Consider the following 23,268-nt stretch of genomic DNA (forward strand, 5'->3'; position numbering starts at 1 on the left):
TTCCACATTACAGAGACTGGATGGAAGGAAGGTACAAGCCATTTTCTAGGCAAAATAACAATAAAAATACCCAAAGAGTTTTGTTAACATCACAAGCCACGTAAGAGAATTAAATTCCATTCTGCTCCCTGCTGTTCCCATCTGGTTTTAATTTGCTAGAGAAGACCGAAGCCTGTATTCAAAAAACAGACAGAGTTGTAAACATAAGCCTCTGCCAGCATTACTAGTAACTCATGAGGTACTGGAGTTACCATGGAAAGGCAAGGGGAGGGTAGGAGAAAAAGGACTATGAAAAAGCAGGACTTGCCATGTCATTAAGGTCATTCTTTTTATTGTATTATTTTAATCCATTAAATGAAAAGTGTTTGATGCTCAGAAGACATACACTTGCAGAAAATCCAGTTCTACTCATCTATGTTGTTTTGCAACATAGTGAAAACAAGCAGGGGAAAGTTGAGAAAAGTCAGAACAGAACTGCCAGGGCCACTGGATACCCTTGTTCTATATGGCTTGTAATTATAGGCTGCATACCACTGCCTAATYTATTTCTTGTCATTTCTTTCTTCTGTTATCAGTAAAAAATCCTTGCTTCAGTTCTGCAGGAATAATTTCGTTAAATTGTGACAAAATAATGAGACTACAGCTACAAGCATCSCGTGATAATRTTTAACAATATGCCTTTTAAMAAGACTTTGCCCCATCTCTGCTTTAGACCTCCCGTGTACCAGAATTCCTCAAGCCAATAGTTTCTAGTTAACTCTGTCCCTGGCACGAGGCACTGACATGCTTTGGAAATCCACTCAYGTACTTTAAACAGGGAAAAAATGTGAAAGGTGTTACTGCAGCAGTATGGTCTGGAGGGATTGTGTTTCACATAATACTAAGCTTCTATTTTGACTAATCTTAGATCCCCAGTCAACTCCAACTCAAAAATTTAATACAAGGGTAGGAGGAAGTGATCTCCTTATTAAGTACATCAGTCCTTTGTTCACAGCATAGTCCCACAAATGATCAAACGAAGTGAAGGAGCACTACACTGTGGTATCAGAAGAGCCCACARGAAGAGCTGCTGAGAAGAGCAACAAAAGAAAACATCTCAAACCATGATTGCCTCTGGCATCTACAACTGGCTCCAACATAATACTCCCCAGTTCAGAACTCCAGTCACCGTGATGAACATGGCCCTACTGCTAATCACTTTTTACTTAGCTGGGTTACTACCCAATTAGCTAATCTTTTTTCAAACCTACCTACAACACCTCCATGACTCCTCCTCCAGCCCAAAGGCCAAGCTGACAACCCTGACAAACACCTGTCTCAGTGCTGATTTTGGCCATCTCATGATTCCAGACTTCTGCACTGACTCCTTGATGACAAGTGTCATTAGCTAACAGACTTAAGCCTTCAGCAGGTTCTCATGTAAGGCTCCCTGTTCTTTCACTATTTCTAAAAATGGCTCCCTTCAGCATAGACGCTTCTCTTACTCTAGGATTAGCTCACCACACTTTCCTCCTTGATATCATCTCACCTCACCAATTTCCCCAGCCTCTTTCCTCTAGCTTTCAGTACTGTCTTTCTACCTGGAAGGCCTTAATTTCATCTTAATGCATCCCATTTAACCTTACTGTGTATATTATGTACCACTCTACCACTTGCATCCTATTATTAATACTTCACCACCACCAGAAAGCTGTAACTACATGGTTTCTTCTTTCTTTTCTGCTCAGAGGTTGGTGTAGTTAGAAACAAGTACCAGTAACACATGCTCATACACAGATTAGAGCAGCCCAGGCTGACCATTGTATGAAGAACTTACCCAAGTCTTCTCTATCTAGATAACATCTCAGCCTCCAAAGGACATATGAGAACAGACTACATCAAGTGACCATACTGCTRTGTCTTTTTAACTGAATGAGCACAATTCAGACATTAGGGGATTAAGACTTGACTGCCTGTGCCCAATTAGTGATATAAGAGGTTCCAAGTCTCTGTAAGCAGACACCATTTTCTCCAGAATTCAAGATACTGAAAATTGTATTCTCAGTTAGTATCCTCTCMTACACAGTTTGTTTCCCAAGGCAGCTAATACCAGCACAAAATTTTTGCTTCAGCGGGAAGAATCAAAGTAAGCAGCAAGATCTGTTCAGTTTCCTAACATCGGAACTTYAAATGAAACAAAACCCTAGACCTAACTGCAAACCGATATTCCCAAAGAGAGCATGACCGCCATTACTAAATGAAAAACATAGCGGCAAATACACAGGAGACTGAAGAAAAAGCACAGTTCTACACAGTAGTGACATTTCTGTGTAGCTGAAGGAGCACGCTAGGACAAGCCTGCTGTTTCTATCCTGGCTTCACACATGGGGACACTTCTGCATGCCAAAGCTAGTATTTAATTGCTTCTTGCCTGAGTGATTCTAAGCCTGCTCTGCACACATTTCACAGTGCCAAGAAGCTCTRTACTTCTAGGTGGATTGCTGCAGACTGGTTTCTGTCAGGAGAAGCAATCACTTTTRTGAAGTGCATGTGCACGTTGATGGCAAACATAATGAGATTCACACAAGAGGCCCAGACACTTTTCCTCCTAAAGGTAACACCTGCRTACCGCTGGCCAATACTCATGCAACAGGAAAAGAAGCAATTGCATTGCCTTATACAATTTTTACAGTAACCAGGACCTTATGTATTTTTTGTCTCTTGCCCTTAGGAAAAAAATCCAAGACACTGCTACGGCTTTATTTATGTCTCTTCGACTCAAAGTAACAAAAAACCCCTGAGCTGCCAAGTGAAGCAGTCTGGTATAGCTCGAACTGGGCAAGTACTGTATCAAGATATCACATTCATTTGTTTTACAGCACCAATATGTATCAACACCTACAATTTGTAGGAGTAATTTGTAGCTATGTACAAGAGAAGCAACAACTGATGTGAAGACATTAATGGTTATTATCTAAATATATTAATGTTAAAATAACTAAGAGGAACTGGAGCATTCAGTTTCACTGATTTCTCACATAAGACATGCCTCTGAATAGCAACTGGAGGACTATTCATACGCAAGTATCAAGTCAACTGCAGACTTGTTTCAGTTCAAACTCTCGATGCCTCAGTGTTGGTTAAAAAGGGAGAATACTGTCAAAGTGCTATAATCTAACTCTGTGGCTGTACTACCCGCTCCACAAAGCAGGTCAGGAAACCTACTGACCTTGTTCAATTGGACTGATAAACCAACTCAGGGGTTGCTATTTTTCTTCTCCTCATTAAGGTACCAAGGTTCCTGGGGGAGGGGAAGACAGGAAACAAGCACTCTTCCTGCTCCCCCAGCCTAAAAATAACTAAGACAGTCTTGCTGCAACATTTAAGCCACACAAACACTCAATAAAGCCTGAAATATTTATACTCTGGCCAAACAGTCACAGAATTCTTGCATTTTGCCCAGTATCTTTTTTTTATTATCCAAACAGATCTGAAAATTGTGGCAGAGAAGTTTACTTTTCTGAGGGCAGACATGAGCCTGTTGCCAGTTGTGTTCTTAAACTATAGCTCTTTTCCTGCCAGTTAAGCTGTAGCTACAAGCCTATTCAGATTTGTGAATTTGAGCACTAGCTTCCCCGCTTTGAGCACCTCTYGCTCTGTCTTGAAAAATCTGCAGGTTCAGCAGAGTTTCTCTTTCACATTAAAAACAAAGGAAACAAACACCTCAATAATAAAGTTGGGTAACATGTTCTGAAAAAATACTCAAGTTWAACAGCATGAAAAAACTGCTAGGAAAAAGAATTACATACATTGCAAAATGGTTAGAGAACATTATCTATAAATGTGGAAATTAAATTCCTAGTAATTCCTAATAATTGTAAAACACAAGACTGATTGAGCTATTCAGACAAATCTAAGTGAAAGAGAATTTGAAGGACTTTGGAGGCATGCATGCTCACAGGTTTCCTTACTCCAGTTCTCCTGCATTTAAAAATGTTACAATGGATTTCGTTGTTAGAACTTCTTCCCTTTCAAAAAGTTACAAAAAGAGACTGGGCACGAACACCTAATTCCAAAACAAGATTCAAAGTAAAATGTATATCTAGTTAAAGATAAGCACCTTCCTTTTCTGTACTACTCATTCTTGAGCAATCCCTCATTCTTCAGCCAGTTTCCATGAATTCTTTATGTACTTCTCACAATCTGTTCACTGCATAGAAAACTTATGAGCTGATTTTGGAAAAGACTGTTTGGCAGGTGAAAATTCAGGCATAAAGCTGCCATTCTTTGAGCTACCCTTAACATCCAGCACTTTCTTTTGATGTTTAGAAATAATTATTTCATTCAAATACAATAAAACTACCTTTAAGTTTTGAAAGAGTTTTTAAGTTTGAAAATAAGAAAGCTTAAATAAATCTTACATGTTATATTGTTAGCTCATACATACTATCAGCTGATCATGACATATAGAGTATACCTAGTTGTACACATGCAGAAACCTGGGGAAGGAGATAATAATGGGATGTATTTCTAGTTCCACAGAWAGAAGTCTCCCAGTCACACTCTCCACCCTGAGACTCCAAAGCTTACTCAAATTTCACATATGGGCAGGAAACCAAAGTATACCACACGGCCAGAAATCYGCAGTAGTTCAGATACGAGTTCCCAAAGGGAAGGAAGTTATAGTTAAATACAAGTCCAATCTGTGTTTTCCTCCATGAGCTCTAGAGGATGAATGGAAAAAAGCTGTTGCAAAACAGCTAGGAATAATGGGATGTAAGATGTAGCAAAACTGCTTGAAATCCGGATGTTACTCACATGCAGATCCCCTCTAAACTGGTCTTTCAGAATTCCATAGTTGCATACAATGCCTCCATTTTCTTAATTTCTATGATCAGTAGACTACAGACATACATAGCCTTGAGCTACTTAAAAGCTATACATGGTTCAAGAGCTACAGGTTAGGCCTGCTTATTTTCCAACAAAGAGCCAAATTTCACTCAGGTTTCCTTCTTACTGTCCATCCTTTCCTGCAATTAGGGGCAGCCCTTCCTGTTGACAATGTATTCAAATCAAGTTTTTTTCAATCCCCCTTTTTTAAAATATTAGGTGAACAACAGCTTGGAAAAYCTACAAATGGCTGATAAAAATACTTTTCCAGCAACTGTTCTCTAGCTAACACCAGGAATAACCCTTTGGTTTCACCTACCCCTCTAAAGAGCTGTAATTACCAGYAGAAGCCTCCATCATCCTCCCTTTGGCCATCTGAAATCATAAGCACAGTCATTCACATATACTGGTATTTCACACTTTCACCGTTTTAGTGTCTATGTGCAGAAAAACAACTAAACCAGTTAAATGGACCTTGGGGTATACACTTTCTATTTACAGATGAATACATTCAATTCTTACTTTTCCCTGGAATAGCCAGAAAGACCAGGAGTCCCCTTCAAATACTTCCAGCTGAGAATCAAAACTATGGGAGTTTCAAAAAGGTATCACATGTCAGACATGTTACTGCTTAATGGGACTCAAAAATACACATTAAAACAAATGCTTACATTAGACTTGTGTAAGAGAAAAGCAAATGAGCTTAATGAAACATCTCATCTTTATTTATAATATGACAAACAAATCAAGATTTCAGCTTATGAAATACAGCAGAACTGTTTCTTAGCAGTAAAAAACCATCTCCTTCACACCAATGCCAACTGGGCACATTCAAAACTCCGATTCAACCACCAATCTTAGAAACACACAAAGAAAACCAAGATCAACTGGATCTGTGTTTTTGGATGTCCAGTTCAGGGGTTTTCTTCCTCTTTGCTGATCTATTTCTACAGTAGGGACTGATGATGCAGAAGGACAATACCGGCTCTAAAACAATACTCATTCTTGCATCATGTAAGAAAAATCCACGTGAACTGTAACCCCTGAAAGGCTTCAGATTTGAAATGTGATCCAAGACTGCAACATGCTATTTCTAGAAAGATGTAACCGATGTTCTACAGGTACTAATACACATCCAAAACAGAGTATGTAGAGTTTACTTTTACTGAGAGCAATTAATACATAAATCTTGCTCAATGCTACTCAAGCAAGAAGAGGCACCCAGAGCAGTACACTTTGTTCAATACACAGGTGGGCTACAGGAAAAAAAAAATCTAAGCTTAATGCAGCATCTACAGACAAACAGAAGTAAAGTACMTTTCAGCAAGTCACTTCTACATAGAAGTACCATTTGTAGACAGCTCAATCCCTGTTACTTGTGATATGCTATCTACAAAATACAAAATTGGAAGGCTGCGAGGATCAATCACAGGACAGATTTGAGATGTAAGGCACAGCCATTACACTAAACAGAAGGTAAACAAGTATATTCTTGCTAGATTACAGAAATACCTGGAATTGAAGGGGCTTGTTTTAAATGAGGAAACAGTTCCACAGCACATTTCAGCGTCATTATTGAAATTAAAAGGCACATTTATGCAAACAGGCAAAAGGTATAACACTCTTCAAACAGATCACCCTGATTTGCAAACTGTAGGATGAAGTCAAAATAGGTCCTTCCTATAAGCAGAAACACTTGGCCTACAAGGCAAAATTTAGGTAGTTGCTCTTCTCCTTGGTCTCTGTTAACTATTTCAGTTTACTTAAAGCAGAACAGCATTATTAAGYAGTCATACCACCGAAACAGAAGACAAGACAAAATAACTTGGCTAACAGCTGCACTTAAAAGGCCACTGTTTGTATTTGTAGCACACAATCTGCAATAAGTGCAGAAAAAGAGCTTGCCTGTTCCAGAAAAAGAAAAACCAGAAGACCCTGCACTGTCAACACTCTAGAAGTAGATCAGGCTTACCTACAGCCTTCAGGCTACAGTCTTAATAATGCTTTGAAACTACAATTCCCTCCGATCAATTAGGTCTACACCAGCAATTGCAGGGTCCCAGGAGTGTCTTGAAAGGGTTCTAAGACACACAAAACTCAGCATGTTGATTTTCAACTATATAATTCATTTCATTGCAGCATTATTTTTTCTTCCTGTTCACAGTACTTTCTCCAGTTTGAAATATTCCTGCTTGCCAATTTTAAGAGACAAACAGAATCAAGTCTAAATGCTTCACTGGTATTCTTTATTTTTCGACCCAAACTACTTAATACATATTCTCTGAAGTAATCCTTCAATTCAGGAATTCCCTCTCTAGCACAGGTGTATGTAAACAGCCATATGTAGTATCAGTATTTCAGGCCTAGACTAAAGTAGGCAACATTAAGACACAGGGAGAAAAAGCCTTAAAATACTAGTTCTACTTGTCTACAGAACCCAGTTGCATTTGAATGTAATTTTCCAATGCATGTGAAAATGTAAAGGCGATATACAGTAGTGTCACACATTTATAGTAAGTGTGTTACTGCAAATCAGTAGCAGATTAAGCAAACCTGCTACATTCAAAAAACACYAGGAGAGATACCATTTCAAGTGTTCCAGCTCTCAACTCTCCTTGCGCACCCCTGAATATAGCAAAGCAAGTGCTTTGACACTTGGCGCGAGGACTCCTATTAAAGTTTGGCTAGATTGTCAAGCACCACAGACCTAGAACTGTAGTATGCCAAGCTGGGGGGAAACCATCAGGATCATAGAGTCCAACTCCTGGCCATATGCAGGACATCCCAAGAATCACACCATATGCCTGAGAGCACTGTTCAAACACTTCTCCAAYTCAAACAGGCTTGGTGCTGTGACCACTTCCCTGAGGGAGCCCATTCCAGTGCTTAACCACTCTGTGTGAAAAACTTTTTCCTCATATCCAACCTATACTTCCCCTGACTCATCTTCGTGCCATTTCCTCATGCCCTGTCACTGGTCTCAAGAGTAAAGAGAGCTGTATCTTTTGTAGTTAGTACCTAGAGTCAAGGACTCAATAGCCCACTACCACAATTTCCTAGTGAGCGATGATCTCCCCTCCCCAAAAGAAGTCAGTGCAGTTCAATWKSMCWMTMYCWTAAGAAGGAGACACTCAAGTTCAAAAATTACTGTTAGCTGAGACCAGACATTGTGGCTCCTGCATGAAGTATAGCCTTTCCTATGACTACRCAGAGATAGGGAAGCAGAAGTGTTTCTCAGAAACAGTTTAAAAATAGGATCTGACAACTGCCCAGCATGCCTTTATAAGCTTATGAGCTTGTTCCAGCATATGTATGCTGGGGTAATGGAGCACAGCTTTGGAGATGAATTTGAAGTAGCACCAATCTGATAAAAGCAATAGTTTCTAGAATATCCTTCTAATCAGGCTATTTGTGACAATGCCATTTAGTAATATTTAATAATTCTCTAATTAGAAAGCCCAGARTTGTTCTGCATGGAATTTGAGACAGCTTACCCTGGCTCAACAGATAAGAACACACTGCACAATCTATCATCAGCCTGGCAAACTGGGCCACCAACACTGTGCCCCAAAATGAAGAAGCACATTGTTTAGCACATACAAGAGAATAAAGCTGGTAAAAGACCTCTTAGGCTAGAGATTAAATTACTATCTCAGTGTCATGATCAGCTATAGTCTCACAATCTCTTTGATGGACTACTTTGTCTGCACTAATACAGAGGCAGAGTTCTGCACCTCTAATTTTTTTATCTTACTTCACTAAAATTTGGAGAATCACACAACAGTTCACAAACCTGCTAAGGCAGGAACATGGAAGGAGGGAGTTTAGCACAAAAATTCAATACTAATGCTTGTTTCCCAGCTGTCTCTTCAGCTTAAGTTCTTGTGCCCTCCACACTAGTTCTGACACCTCTAGCACTGGATGGAACAGCTATCAAAAATTCATACACAACAGCCAACTGGACAGAAAGACACATACTAACTTCTGTAGATAAAACACTAAGAACTGAACTCCTCCAAAGAAAGTTTCATTAGTTACCAATCTACTGAAGCTTGCTGGAAACAAATCCATTATTACAACCAGTGTTACTCAATGTTCAAAAGGTATCCATTCCTAGGTGCACCTTTTGCTGTCAGACATTATAGAATGGTTCGGGTTGGGAGGGACTTTTCAAGACCATATAGCTCCTAGCCCTCTACCACAAGCATAGACAACTTCCACTAGATCAGGCTGTTTAGGACCCCATACGATTTGCCCCTGAGCACTTTCAGGAATGGGACATCCACATCTTCTCTGGACAAATTGTTCTAGTGCCTCACTAGGCTGCAATGAGGTCTCCCCAAGYGGCTTCCCTCTTCCATGTTGAAAAACCCCAACTCTCCCAGGCTGTTGAATATTTCTGTTTCCAGTCTTAACAGACCACACTGAGTACGTCCACAGCAGTCTTCACAAGCTAACCTTTTGAAGAGACATGATATATTGCTGCAATCAAGCTCCTGTATTTCTACTTCCGAGTAAGAYGATCTCAGTGATGACCATACTACTAAGAAGCTCACAGATAGAGCAGTCACAATCACAATAAGTAGTTTCAGAAGGGTTTATTTTCTCCAACACTTAATAAGCACAAAAATACAGCAGCTAAGATTTGCTTGGTTTCTGAGTTTACAAGAAACACAAAATCTTGCTTTCTGTGACATGACGACCTTCAGCACTAATTTTGGGATGCTAGTCTCCAGTTCAGTGATTTCCCAACTCTGGCATAATCTATGCCTCCAAATTATCGGTATTTTCTTCCTGAAGATCCTGAAAAAGCACCACTGTGCATATACTACTCAGGAGCCATTCAGTCACTGGTTATTTTCACAATCTTCATCAAAGAACTCCTATTCACAGTATTTCAGGGCCAGTGCTGCATTATAATAACGTCTGAGCACTACCTCACTTACGAAAGCAGCTACATGGAGCTCTCCAAAGCAACTAGTAGCTCATGAAAAAGATTCCACTGACAGTAACAAGGTCATGTTAGAAGGAGAAAACAAACCACTGCCCCACTTCACTACCCAAAGGTCATAGCAACGAGCTGAACCTGGTGCAAATTCCACTAATCCCAGGATTAGGAGGCCACACAACAGCTTTAAAGTTGCTTCTTTAAGTGAGGAACTCAACTGTTAAGAATTGTAGAACCAGCCAGCAACCTATATTCCTGCGAAAGCAAAACCTTACTAATCTCCACTTTTTCAGAAAGGCTTATTATATCACAAAGCCTGAAGCAGTGTGCAAAGTCCTGCTGCTGTTTGAGCATTGAATACAGTATTTCACATCCAGGTGGATAAACTGATCAGTTGTCAGTCACTAGAACTCCTTTACTACATACAAATCATGCAGATTCATTTGACTAGTGACCACTGCGACCCACACGTATCACTGCTGTGAGTCACAGGTATCACTTTTTACAATTAACTAAGAGTTCATCCAGTAGAAATAATTCTTCACTGAATACCTTAGTTATTAGATTATCAGCCACCTCTGGAAGACGCAAGCTTATTTCAAGTTTTATCCTGTTCCAACAAAATAAGCYTAAATCTAAAATCCTATAAACACTTTACTAGCCTGTAGCTGAGAAAAATTAACATTTCATATAATTTTATAGGCTACAATTTCAGTAAGTCCAAAGTGCTCTTGCCACCCACAACTAAAGATCAATCTAGCAACAACTTATTACTCGTAGTTTAGAATTAGGTCTTTTGAGAGTGCTTGACTCAGTGATTCTAGTAACAGTAGCCAAAAGCCTGGAAGCATTGCTTCTTAAAACTCCCTAATAACTTCAGCTTTCCTGAGAAAAAGTATACCTAACTTCACTAACAATTAAAACGTTCACTTTTCCATTTTCCTCGCAGCTGCTTCTTTCTACTCCCGTTCAAATAGGAATGTTTGTCAAGCCACACAATGAAGAATCACATTAGAAAACCGTCCATTACAATTAGGCTTATGTTTGATCCATTCTTCACTACTACTTCCCTCATGATCACTTGGAGGAAGAAGAATGAACAGCTGAAAAAAGGTCCAGGATCATCTTTCAGCATGAGCACTTCAACTGTTTCAACTATGACATTAACGCACAGTCGGATCTATTACACTGTTAGTATCTCTCTTCTTTCTCCCCTAAATACCCTTGAACTCTTGTCAGTCCTTYTGTATGGCTAAAGGTAAACAACAGTGTTTAAATAACAGGTCTGAGCAAGAGCTCAGACCACACCAGACAGGCTATCGTGGCAAGTTAGAACCACAAGTCTAACTGCTGGAGAACATCCAGCCAACTGAAGTATCCTCATTWAGGAACAAATTGTAGTTCAGTAGAAATTGTTAGTTTCCCTGGTAAGCTGTAAGCTACACACTGCTTTTTACCTAGTCTCCCTGACAGCTCTTTGCTTTCCTTCCAGATTAAAAAACAGCGTGCATCAGACTGGCCGTTAGGCAAATCCCCTGTCTCAAAGAAATACACACATTTCATTTTTATTCATCTCCTGCAGCACAAGTAAATCAAACACATAAGGCATTATTTTGAGACTACACTGCAACACTGCTAAAGCTACTGCTTCTTTCAAAATAACTGCTTCCCTGAGAACTACTAATAAAAACAACCTTGAACCAAACAAGAAATTACTACCAGTTCACTAAAACTTGCCCTCATTTCTATAGCTTCGTAGAAGTACAGCCACACCTCTGTGAAARTACTCTACAATAAGCTGCAAGTTACACAGAGAATTTTTAATTAATTTCTCAGTTTTCGAGCAAAATCTGCTATTAAAGTGAGTGACCTAAAAGGCTTCTTCTAGAACTAAAATTCTAGCTGATTTTCTAAATAAACTATTTTCTAACATAAGCATGCAAACAAACCTCTTACAGTGAAGCAGGCAATTACTGTTTCATAATTATAGAACACATGCCTAAATGTAAATACTAATAAAATGGTTCTTTTCTGCATCTTTAGTTCAAATTAATGTTCTTCCTTTAATACATCTGCAACCAACTATTCACAGTGTCAAGTCCCACATAAATCTGTGCTGTATTAAAAGAATTACTACATACTAAAAGCCTCTCTGGAAGCTTCCATTACAAAGGGAGTATTTACCTTGTGTCATATGATGCCTACACAATAACAGCCAGTAATCCAGTCAGTTTAGTATTTGATCAACAAACCAACTGCCTCCTCCTAACACCATTTCCAGTAAGTTTTTTTTTTAAAAAAAAGCACAGCCTCACAACCTCTAGAACTCAAGAATCTTGCTCCGCACAGAAGTCAGTTGGCACAATGCTTAGCTGACAGCCACCTTCTGACACCTAAGAGGGGAACTGCTCTTTTAGAAAACAGAGTTTTCTAAGCTCAAATGAGACTCCAGGCTTTTGAAAGCTTCACACTGTGTCATTCTTAATTACTGTCTTCTCCCTTTCTTTCCTGGTATCCTCTATAAACCTACAAAGGAAAAATGTAGTGCTATTAAATGTTTCCAATCCTGTTTTTCTACCCCTCCTCCCACAACACAGGGATGCCCTGCAGGCTATATATGAGACCAATATGAACTACTTACAGTAGCTCCCAAGTCCCCAGTCAGTGCTTATGTAACTGAACTCCACCTCACCATATTACTTATGTAACACATATTAAAGAGCATGTATTATACAGGAATCTTCTRTATTAGTCATACACTCAGTTACTTTCATTCCAGTAGCTCTCAAACAGCACATCCGTGAAATATTCAAGTTTTATGCCTCCTACTTTGGAGGTAAATAGAAAAAAAAAAAAAACCAAAAAAACCACGTATCTAAGGACAAACTGTGAACACAAAAAGTGAAGCATTCTAAATGAAACAAACCAACACCCTTAAACCATCAACAATTTTAACTGTTAATTTGCTAATTAGATTAGATGCTCTGGCTGAATTTACACCTTGGCATACAAGAACAAGATACTGGAACTAGCTCTGAATTGCTTTGAAAACATGAGAACCTCAACCAAACAGCAAGAACTCCATTTCTCAAAGAAACGAATTAGTACTGGAAAACATAAATTTTTTCACTTCCCATACATCAACACACTGAAATAAAAAAAGACCCCGAAAATATGTTTGCCAACCTTCCAGGCCTATCCAGACCTGTGTAACGAGTTCATTTTCCTATGGACCTCAGCAAGTACAACACAGGGAGTCCTCGCAGTATTTACACTAAGTATACGTACATCAATTCCCATGTTAAATTAGTTGCAGGCCATTTGCGGCCTGACTTTGGAATACCCCCATCGCTCCACAGAAAGCTGCTCAACTGCAATAGGATTTAACAGCACACAAAGAACAGGGATCCACTTCTCCTGTTTGAACAGAATAACGTCGTGAACACCTCGCAGATTCTCCCTTGGCCCCTCCAYCCCGTACCCAGGCACAGCAACATTAGAACGGCCAAGACCTCCTTGTCAGATGAACAACTCCGCACAGCCTGTGCGTTTTCCTCAGCTGCTTTAATGAGGTCATTTAGACATAGTTTTAAACGACTGATCCGGCAAGAAACACTCCATAAACCCGGGAACTTAACTTAGAGCAGAGTGCGTTCGCACCGAACGGGCGGCACTACCGCGAGCGAACCCGGCTTCCCACGCTCGGGCGGAGCCAGAAGGCGCCCAGGGGGAACTTTCCCTGGCGGTGGGTAAAGCCTTGCGCAGAGAGGGGGCGAAATGGAAAGCTTCCCCCAAGAGCAGCTACACCCTGGAGGTGGGTGGAGAGTAAGAAGAGAAGCGAGAACCTTCCTCGGCAGCAGCTACACCCTCGTGCATAAGGCTGATGGGGGAAGGGAACCAGCGCGGGACGGACGACGTTGTGCGGGAGGAGGGGGAGGGAAGCCCGGGCTCTCCCGGGCAGCCGCCGCCACCGCCTAAGCCAGCTTGGTCCGCAGCCAAACCCCACAGGAATGCAACGCGGTCACATGACCTCCGGCGGACGTGCAACTCCCTTCCCTCTCCAGGGACACCCTGCGCCATCTTGTACTGACGCAGTTACAAAGGCAGGCACGAGTTGCTCCCCTCTCGCTCGTTCCCCGCTCGTCTCCGCACAGCCCCGGCGCTGTTTGGGAAAGAGAAACCCAGGCCTGGTCCCGCTTTCGTTTTCGCCAGCTCTTCGGGGACGCCCTGCAAGCGGTGTCCTCCCAGGCGCTGGGATCATGGCGCCCGTTTTCTCCCTTTGCCTCCCCCGGCAGCTCCCGACCCTGCCCAGMTGCGGCTGCCCCTGCTGCAGGATGATGTCAGCGCCAGCCAATCAGGGCACGCCGGGCCACCCCGGCCAGCCCGGCCATTGGCTGCCGCGCCGCTCCCGCCCCCCTCCTGACTCGGGCTCCGCCGCGGTTCGCTGCGGAGMCGCAGCCAAGGCACAAGTGCGGGGAGGGGAAGAGGAGGGGAAGGGAAAAAAAAAAAAAAGCCCTACACAAAAAACCGACAACCAAACCCACCAAGACGCCAGCCGCCATTTCGCGCAACAACAGGCAGAACCCGAGCGAGCAGCCCCAGCCAAGCGCCCTAAGGAGAGAGAGAGAGAAAGAAACAAGAGACACACGCACAGAAGAGTTAGACAGGAAAAAAAATACCCATAGACTCCGCCATGATCACAAGACGTTTAATCGCCCCCCCTCCTCCCTCAGACTTAATGCCCCATTACAGCCGCCTCCTCTGCGTCCAACCAGCTAGCAGATCCCTTCACCTCGGCTCCCTCTTGCCGCAGCAGCAGCTGTTTAGAGCCCCAAACTCTCTGTGCTCAAGGTGTGGGGGGACGCTAGTCTATGGCGCTGCTGCTAACTGCTTCTCCAGTCACCCGAATGTGGCGGCTCCATCGAGGCAGGGTAAGAGCTGCCAGCCCAGCTTTTATCTGGTGCCCCGAGTTTGCGCACTGAAGGAGGCTCGCTCAGCCCCTGGTGGGCGTCAAACGAAACCCCAGCCGCCACCTCCCCTCCCTCAATCAGCCGTATCGCTGGAGGGGCTGAAGCCGGGCAGGGGAGGCAGGGCGGCGTACGGGTAGAGCGGGATCTGGGAGGAGAAATGGTGGCAGGAAGACGGGAGCATTACGAATAGCAGAGACTGCGTCTGCTCTGAAAGGCTGAGCGAGCTCCCGGCTTTGACAGCGCCTGCTGGTCTGGATGGAAGAGCGCCATTCTTGCTCCCCGAGTGCTGTTCCCTAAAGGGCAAACGAGGCTTGTTCACTGCTTGTCTCGTTCCCTGCAGAACAGAAGCGCCTTCAGTGAGTGCTGTCCCTCTCGCTTAAAGGAAAGAAGCTTTCTCCCACTTGCCTTATATATGAGTCCTAAACGCTTCGGGGAAGATTCGCAGCCTCGAGTGTCAGTTATTGAGTTTCAGTCAAAACCGCCTAAGCAGATCTGCAAAAACTCCCGCTCCTTTTTCGCTCCCCTCTTCCCCGCCCCTCAGTCAGTTCTTCTGCGTTTGTGAGATCCGACGAGTGTGCCCGGCTTTTCGTGCAGTTTGGGCCGAAATGTGYTGTTTGAGATTCATAAAGAACACGTATGCCGAGAGCATCGATGGTCATGAGGAAGAAGCCGAAGGTTGGGGGTGTGAGAGCGGCCGAGGAGGGAGTTTTGGCGTTTATTCCTCGGAGGATGCAGCTCTGACTCAGACACCCTCGCTCCCGCCCGCGCTCGGCCCCACAACAGGCCGGGACGGAGCCCCCGCCCCTCCCGCGCGAGCTGCGCCGCCAGGGCTGCGGATCGCCCCCGGCGCCAGCCCCCGCTGCAGCCGCCCCTCCTCCATTGCCCTACTTCCCTCCTTACGGCCCCCCTGCCCAGCCCCTGCCGCAGTCTGGTGCCGGGGCCGCGCCCAGACCCCGGAGCCGTTCGGCGTGTTGCAAAATGGACTCTGAGGGCTCGGCGGGCGCGGGCTGCGCTCCCGGCCCGTAAGCAAAATGGCGGCTGTTTGGCTTCGCCTTGGTAACCCTGCCCCTGTCAGGCGGGGCGGGTGAGCCCCGTGCAGGGGGAGGGAGGGGAGAGCGGACGCCATTTTCCCAGAGAGAGGCAGTGACATAGAAGGGAGCGTAGGAGGCTGGAGGGAGGGAGGCACGGGAGCAGCCGCGGCAGCAGCGGGGTTTGTACACAGGTCCCAGGGCAAAGGCGCCTTTGAGCTGGTCCCTGTAGGGCTTCGCGCACTGAGCTAGGTTTGGGGGGAGGGGGGGTCTCCTCTTTCCCTATTCTTTCTTTTACTAGAGCTTGCTGAGGGCTGAGTCCTGCTTAGGGTAGGGATATCCGCAGTGGGGCTCTTGCATTGTTTTGGTTGGGATAGAGAAGGGGCTCAGCTGAGGGGTCCTGCTGCCTGGCCTGTGACCATTACAGGTGAGTCTTTTGGTTATTACCAGCATATTCTGCTGTGGGTGCTTTGGGGGAGGGGGGGAGTGGGAAGGGGGAATGAAATGCGATGGGAGCGCCTCATTACCTTTGGTGCGAGTATAACTCCTTCCCACTGTGAAATGCGTTTAATTTCTGTTTAAGTTGCCTTGAATTTGCTTTTCCTTTTGTGGGGTTTGGTTAAAAAATGGCAGGCTGTCGCTATATCTTATGAATATGGCGGGTTACTGTAACTGGAGGAGCTGAGGAGAATTTTTTGGCAGTTACGCCAGATTTATACATTATGCTTGGAAAATGAGCCAAAAGGCTCATTATATTATGTGACAACATAGGCTTCCTTGGGCTGGCGGTTTTCAGAACGGGTTTGTGCGTTATTGGGACTGCGTATTGAGTTTTATGAAGCTTGGGGAAGCCTATTCTTTTCCTCCATCCTGTATATTTTTGCTTTGTGGTACTAAAATGGCTCGTTATAGGCCTAATCTCTTTGCCTTCCACACCCCCGCCTCCCTGCCTGCCTCCCTGTTAATATCTTCTCTTCGTGGTGTAACCTGGGCAAACGGAGAGCTGTCCCCAGGAGTTTCTGTGCCAATTTAAAAGGGGATAATTCTCCCCACCCCCTTTCTCGAGGCTGTAAGTAGTTATACTGGTGCACCCCTTTCTTGCTTTAGTTTCTGCAGCCAGTGTTCGTGTTCCCTGGGTGGCATATTTCAGTCTCTTTCCTGAAGCAGTAAGTGTTGCTGGGTTAGACCCTATTGCTGCAGATATAAGGGAAGAGAAACAAACGGTTCACTGTGTACTACTAAATAGGGTAGAGAAACATCATATAGCCTGATTATAAAGATCCTGTATTCCCCCATACTCGGCTATTAGGGAATGTGCGGTGTTTGAAAGCCCTGAGGTCCWTAAAATGGTACGTATTACGTGTCGTCAAAAGCAGAAGTTCAGTGCTGCATCTAGATTTAGGAATGTTTTAGTCTGTTTATTTACAGTACCTTAAAGGAATAATAATGAAGCGTTTTTGTTAGTCAGGGTTCAGATCGGAGAATAGCAAGGCATATCCATGGCAGTAGTTACAATGCATGATTAATTGATTATCATCGCTATACTTTTAAAGTTACTTTTAAAAAAATGTGGAGCAAATTTATTAATTTCCCTCTTTTGTCCTTTAGAGAGTCTAAAAATGGCGGCCTCAGGCTGATGTTGTGGTAATCTAATCAGCTCGGGTCCTCCACACCCCATGCAGTGCGTTTGTCTGCAGCATATTAGAGTCTTACTATATTTAAGTGAAAAGGCTCTTCCCTTCAAATAACGTACAAAACATCTCTTGACTTTACTGCGATTTAAAAATGCTGTGTTCCAGCTGATTAATTTTATTGGTTATGTGTGTGAAAGGCAAGTGAACGAGACCACTCTTGTCGGGGAGAAGGGGGGTAGAAGGAGGCAACAGATTCAAGCAGCTCCTTCGAGGGGTGTGTATMTGGTGCTGGAAGGTAATATGTATGTCAGTTTGATAAATTGGAAAAGCTCCTGTGTTTGTGATCGATACTGTACATCTGTCTGTCCTACTAGCAACATAAAATCAGTAATATTTATCAACACGAGTAGTGGATTAAGATCACTAAGACAGTCAGCTACATTCTTTGTGGAAAGACATGTGTAAACGTCATGTTCACCTTCCAGGAAATACCTTCACTGGACAACAGTGTAGTAATTCCATGTATTCATAGTTTGAGAATACAAAATGAATTTAATACTTACGGGAATAATGCATGTGAGATTATAACCTGTTACTTTATTTAAAGACGTGGAATTTCTTCTGCTACCGTGTAATCTTGGCATTACATTTTTTTCTTCAATTTATTTTGTATTTTGCTGTATAAATGGTATACACATACAAATACTGAGGGAAGGTGCAGTTTGTAACCTCTAATTTTTTTCCTAAATGAAATATGAACCTTTTAGTATCACCACTATAAATATGTTTGAGTGGGGGGAAGGGAGGTCACAAGGATTCATTATTTGGTAGTTGGTGTAGTGTACTCTGATGCATACTATAGAGGCTGCAAATGGTGTGTTTTAAACAACAATAACAATAAATTTTTTTTCACCTATTTTAATTCTTGTTTTTAATCTCATGCTTTAAATTAGTGAGACATGAATTCCTATTCCAGTATAGCTTTAGAATCTTCTGGATTTAAACAATCAAAAGTGAGGTATTGAAGTGGCAAAGCTGTCTTGAGTCTCTGAAGAATTTTCATTTGGATACCATTTAGAAGTACTGATGTGTGATTTAAGGTATACCTAAAATTATACAGTAAGATAGTTAGACTTTTAGGGTGTTGTTAATGCATGCCTTTAGTGTGTTTTGAGGCCAAAGGCTGACTGATTTCATTAATTCTCCAGTAATGCATGCTTCCATCATCTTTATTTATATAAATACGATTTTTTTTCCTAAACTGTGTCTTTTTCTGTTTATTTAAAAGTACATGAAGAAGACTCTAAAGAATATACAACTCTTTATGGAGACCTTTTGCTTTTTCTTTCCTTCAGTTGAAAGCTACTGTTCTTGATTTTTTTTTTTTTTCTGACATTTTGGCTTGAAGGGCTATGCAGTCTCCAAGTCCTCATGTCATGTTCTCCAACAGACTTCTGATTCAAGTTAGAGGAAAATAACTTCGTACACTTTACAAAGAGAGTGTTTGGGAAAGGTTAATGAAATAAACCAAATAATACTAATTTTGAAATTTTACAGCTTATTTTATGCACTGAGAACCTCTTGGGAATTTAGAGAGATCTTCCAGAGTTTTCCTGTGTGAGTTTTAATGAGTCAGTTTGCCTTCGTGACTCAGTTTCTCCATTTGTAAAAACAGATCTGTGATTTGTTTTAAGGAGATGAGACTACAAAACAATTTTTGCTTTTATTTTTTTAACTCTACTGATGTTCTAATTTCTATATTCATAAAGAATTAAATACGCCCCTCCCCCAAAATTAACACAAGCCTCTTGTTCAGGAGGGAAGGTTTGAAATCTAAATTTCTTTTTTTTTTTTTTTTTTTTAAGACACATTTCTGTTCCATAAACATTGTGTTACAAAAGCAGTAGTATGGATTGGCATTATGGAACCATTTATGTGTCTTGAAGCTTTTCATATCTGAAGGAAAAATTTGCTGAACTATCACTTAGCCTTTTGGGTGAGTGTTTTTGCCGTCTGGGAAATTCCAGAGGGGAAATATACTGACTCTTTAGACTAAATCTAGGGAAAGTTTTTCTTAGGACTAAGTAACCTCTTCAGGTTACTTTGAGGTAATGCAGCTCCCGATTTCTCTTCTACAGTTTCAGCACACAAAACTATTACAGTTCTGTTGGAAAGCAGCAGAAATTCAGAAATCAGTGTCACACTGAAGGCTGTAGTGTTTTTCCAGTTCTGATCTTGGTTTKACTAAGAGCAGTATTTTGCATGCACACTAAAACTAATTTTAATGAGGACAGTTTGCGGGACTGAGTTGAGGGGCGGTGTATGTAATTGTGGAATCGTGRTATTGTTCTAACTAGATTGATGTAAGTGAAGGTTTAATGGAAGTATTTTGCGATTGTCACATGACATGCTAACAGAATTTTATGGGAGAGGTATAGATGGGTGCAGATACAAAATAGAACCCAATTCAAACTTCTGCAGAGATCCTAAACAGGTGCTTYGATGTTATTCTTGTGACTTCCATACAAATGAGCATTTTTCAATCTCTTAAAAGCCAGTTCCATTAGTGGTTTTTCGACAGGTACACTGTTTAAGTGTTTCCACTGTGCAGCTAGTAGTTCTGATTTATTGCTAAGAGTTACACTTAAGGCATGTCTAGGGGAAAAAAGATTTCAACAGATGTGGAGTGTGGATTAGAAAAAAGACACTCAATTCCATGCTTCCAAATTCTGGATTATTTAAAATATTAATTTTAGTGTGCTTTTGAATGGTGCAAGGTGGCTCTTTCTATCTACTTCAGTGTTCACATTTTCTTAGTAACCAAAGAACTGTACCCACAAAACCTAACCTCTTAGAGGATCCAAAATTCTGCTCATGAACTTCATATTACAGAAAATACCTGCTGTAGTTATGTTCAAAGAAAAACTGCTTRAGCTTTTTAATCTTAGGTTAAGGCATAACAAACAAGTACTTAAGMGAAATCTTTTCAAGGTTTCATACACTTGCTAGGARATACTGAGATTATTTTTATTTCTCTTGGAATARTACATTAATGAAATGCAAGATTTTAAGCTGTGTTGGTTGTTATAAAGTTTTAATGATTAAGGTTATCTGTAAACGTTTAAAGACAGACAGTTTTATTGCACATAGTATATTTTTTAACATGCCTAAGTGTTKTTGTATCTTACTTTTAAAAGTTAAAATATTGGCAAGAACTCTGGTAAATCAGTGTCCATTCTAGTTATGTGTTTCCAAAGTGCATATGAGGAATATAGTGTAGTAGTGCACAGACTGCATCCTGTGCAAGTAGAGTGGGTTAGTTTTGCATATTGTATTAGAAGAGTGTTCTTGTTTCATGTGGTAGTTCATACACTGCTTAGATGGAGATGCAGTGTTGTAAAACCTGGATGAGACTTGGAAGGGACCAGCAGTTTTGCAAATCAGGCACTTGCCAAAATAGTATTGTTCCTGTTTAGAATTCAGTTTTAAGTGTGCATTTGGATAGTATAAATATTAACATTTCATACTGCAGGCTCAGGTTAAGGAAAGTGTTTTTATTTTATTCTCATTTGTAGTTGAGTTTTGTGTATTTTGCACCATTGTAATCTAGGTAATCATTCACTTTTATATCTCTGTCGCAAAAATAAATTGCCATCAAGTTCAAAGACAAGATGATAAGACTAAATTTTAATTACATTATTGACTTTATATTGCAACTTAGGAAGGAAGATGTATAATATATTGTAGGCCCCCTTATCATAGAATGGTGTGAGCTGGAAGGGACCTTCAAAATGATCTCGTTCCAACGCCCTTGCCATGGGCAGGGRCACCTTCCATTAGACCAGGCTGCTCAAAGCCTCATCAGTCTGGCTTTGAACTTCCAGGAATGGGGCATGCCCTGCTTCCTTCTTGGGCAGCCTGTTTCTGGTGCCTTAGCACTTTCACAGTAAAGAGAATATTCCTACCACCTACTCTAAATCTCTCATCTTTTAGTTTAAAACTGTTCCCCCTTGTCCTRTCACTATCTACTATGTAAAAAAGTCATTCTCCTTCTTTTTATATAAACCCCCTCTAGGTACTGAAAGGCTTCATTGAGGTGTTCCAGAACCTTCTCTTCTCCAGGCTTAATAATGCTGTTCTCTCAGCCTGTGCTTGTAGGAGTGGTGCTCAGGCCCCTGGATTATCTTTGTGACCTCTGCTCTAACAGGTCCATTTTTTTCTTGTGCTGTGGACCCCAGAGCTTGGCAAAGAACTCCAGGTGGGATTTCTTGAGAGCGGAGCATGGGAGCAGAATCASCTCCCTTGAGCAGCTGCCCACACTGCTTTTGATGCAGCTCAGGGCATGATTGGATTCCTGGCCTGGGAGTACACACTGCCGAGCTGTGTCATGCTTCTCATCAACCAGCACCGCCAAGGCTCTGTCTTTCTCTGGGCTCTTCTCTGCCCAGCCTGTACTTGTGCTTCAGATTGCCCTGACATAGCTGCAGCACCTTGTACTTGGCCATGTTGGACTTAATGTAAGTTCTCCTAGGRCCATCTTGCATGTCTGTCAAGGTTCCTCTGGATGATACCCCTTCCCTCCARGAGTGTTGGCCACACTACAGAGCTTCATGTTGACAGACTTTGTGAGAGCGTGTTTATTCCATGTCGCCAACAAAGATTTTAAACAGCCGTTGTCCCGATACCAGTTCCCGAGGAATGTCACTCATGACTTGTCTCTACTGTGACATTGAACTTGACAGCTTGCAGCTCTTTGAGTGCAAGCGTGCAGCCARTTCCTTATCCAGCAAATGGTCCATCCATCACATTCATGTTTCTCCATTTCAGAGTTAAGGATGTTGTGCAGAGGTTACTTATCAGTCACAGAAAGCGATGAAACTAATAGCCTGTATTTGCCAGTTTTGAATTTAAAATTGTATACAGGATGGTAGATTCAGTCGTTTACCCTGAGGTATTTTGAGTATTTGAATTTTTTGGTGTTYATTATTCTTTCGCTCTTCCAAATTGATTGGGCTAAAGCTACTTTTTAATAGTCAGKGATGCTCTTGGCTTGCCTTGAGTAGGCAGAGGAACCTGACTTGTAATTTGAATGGTTGTAATGGAGCTGAGTTGGAAACTAGCACAAGACAGATGACATTCTGAGTCTAGACAGTTAATCCTGTTTTAACTATTGGTTTAAAGAAACTTTTGCAGTAAGGACTGGTTTTAGTTAATTTTGCTTAAACTGAAGACTTGAGAATTAGAGCAGCTTGTATATAGCTTTTGAAGAAGGTACAGAGTGATTACATCTCCTTTGGTTTCCAAACCTGTGATTCTAAAACTGCGAAAGAAACTGAATACTTTGTATATGATTGAGAAACAATAAAGTAGTTATTTTACTGGTGATAAGGCATTTGAGGGAGGCACTTTACCCTTACCAAGTAATTCTGCTGATTTTTTTTTTCTTTTGCTTAGGCTAGGAACACTTGATGTGTATTTTTTAATATTATTCTGGATTTTTATGAATGACTGCCTTGTGGGATTCTTTTAAATGTTTGTTCTCTGGCTTACTTTAGAGTCACATCTTTTGTGCTGAAAGACAAATAAAAGCCAGACACTGCATCTTTTTGTCCCCTTCTGTGTGGCAGTAGTAGTGAAGATTAAAAGCTGTGTGCTGAGCTTCCATTGCTGGGCAGAATTTCTTACTGCTTGTTTAAAGATTAAGTATTTTATACCTCTCTTAGTACAAGTGAAAATACCTACTAAAATCTTCATTGCCATAGCTAAGAGTTAAAATGCTATAATATTAAAATGTATGGAATCTACATTTCTTAACCCAA

General features: G+C 41.8%; 1 protein-coding gene and 1 long non-coding RNA gene across 4 annotated transcripts in view; one reads left to right on the top strand and one right to left on the bottom strand.

Moving 5' to 3' along the window:
* Nucleotides 1-12,663: 12,663 nt before the first annotated feature.
* Nucleotides 12,664-15,605, bottom strand: LOC130572666 (uncharacterized). The gene is made up of 3 exons (XR_008965247.1): nt 14,610-15,605; nt 14,362-14,428; nt 12,664-13,979 (listed from the first exon to the last, which is right to left on the bottom strand). It is a non-coding gene; the product is annotated as an uncharacterized LOC130572666 (long non-coding RNA).
* A 311-nt stretch (nt 15,606-15,916) lies between these two features.
* KMT2E (lysine methyltransferase 2E (inactive)) overlaps nt 15,917-23,268 on the top strand; it is a 56,043-nt gene continuing 48,691 nt past the window's right edge. For all 3 annotated transcript variants that reach the window (XM_057364504.1, XM_057364503.1, XM_057364505.1), the window contains exon 1: nt 15,917-16,242. The gene's annotated coding sequence lies outside the window, so the exon portion shown is untranslated. The remainder of the gene's footprint in view (nt 16,243-23,268) is intronic.

This window comes from Malurus melanocephalus, unplaced genomic scaffold, assembly GCF_030028575.1.
Source record: "Malurus melanocephalus ecotype Western Australia unplaced genomic scaffold, MMel_1.1 scaffold_39, whole genome shotgun sequence".
Classification (NCBI taxonomy): Eukaryota; Metazoa; Chordata; class Aves; order Passeriformes; family Maluridae; genus Malurus; species Malurus melanocephalus.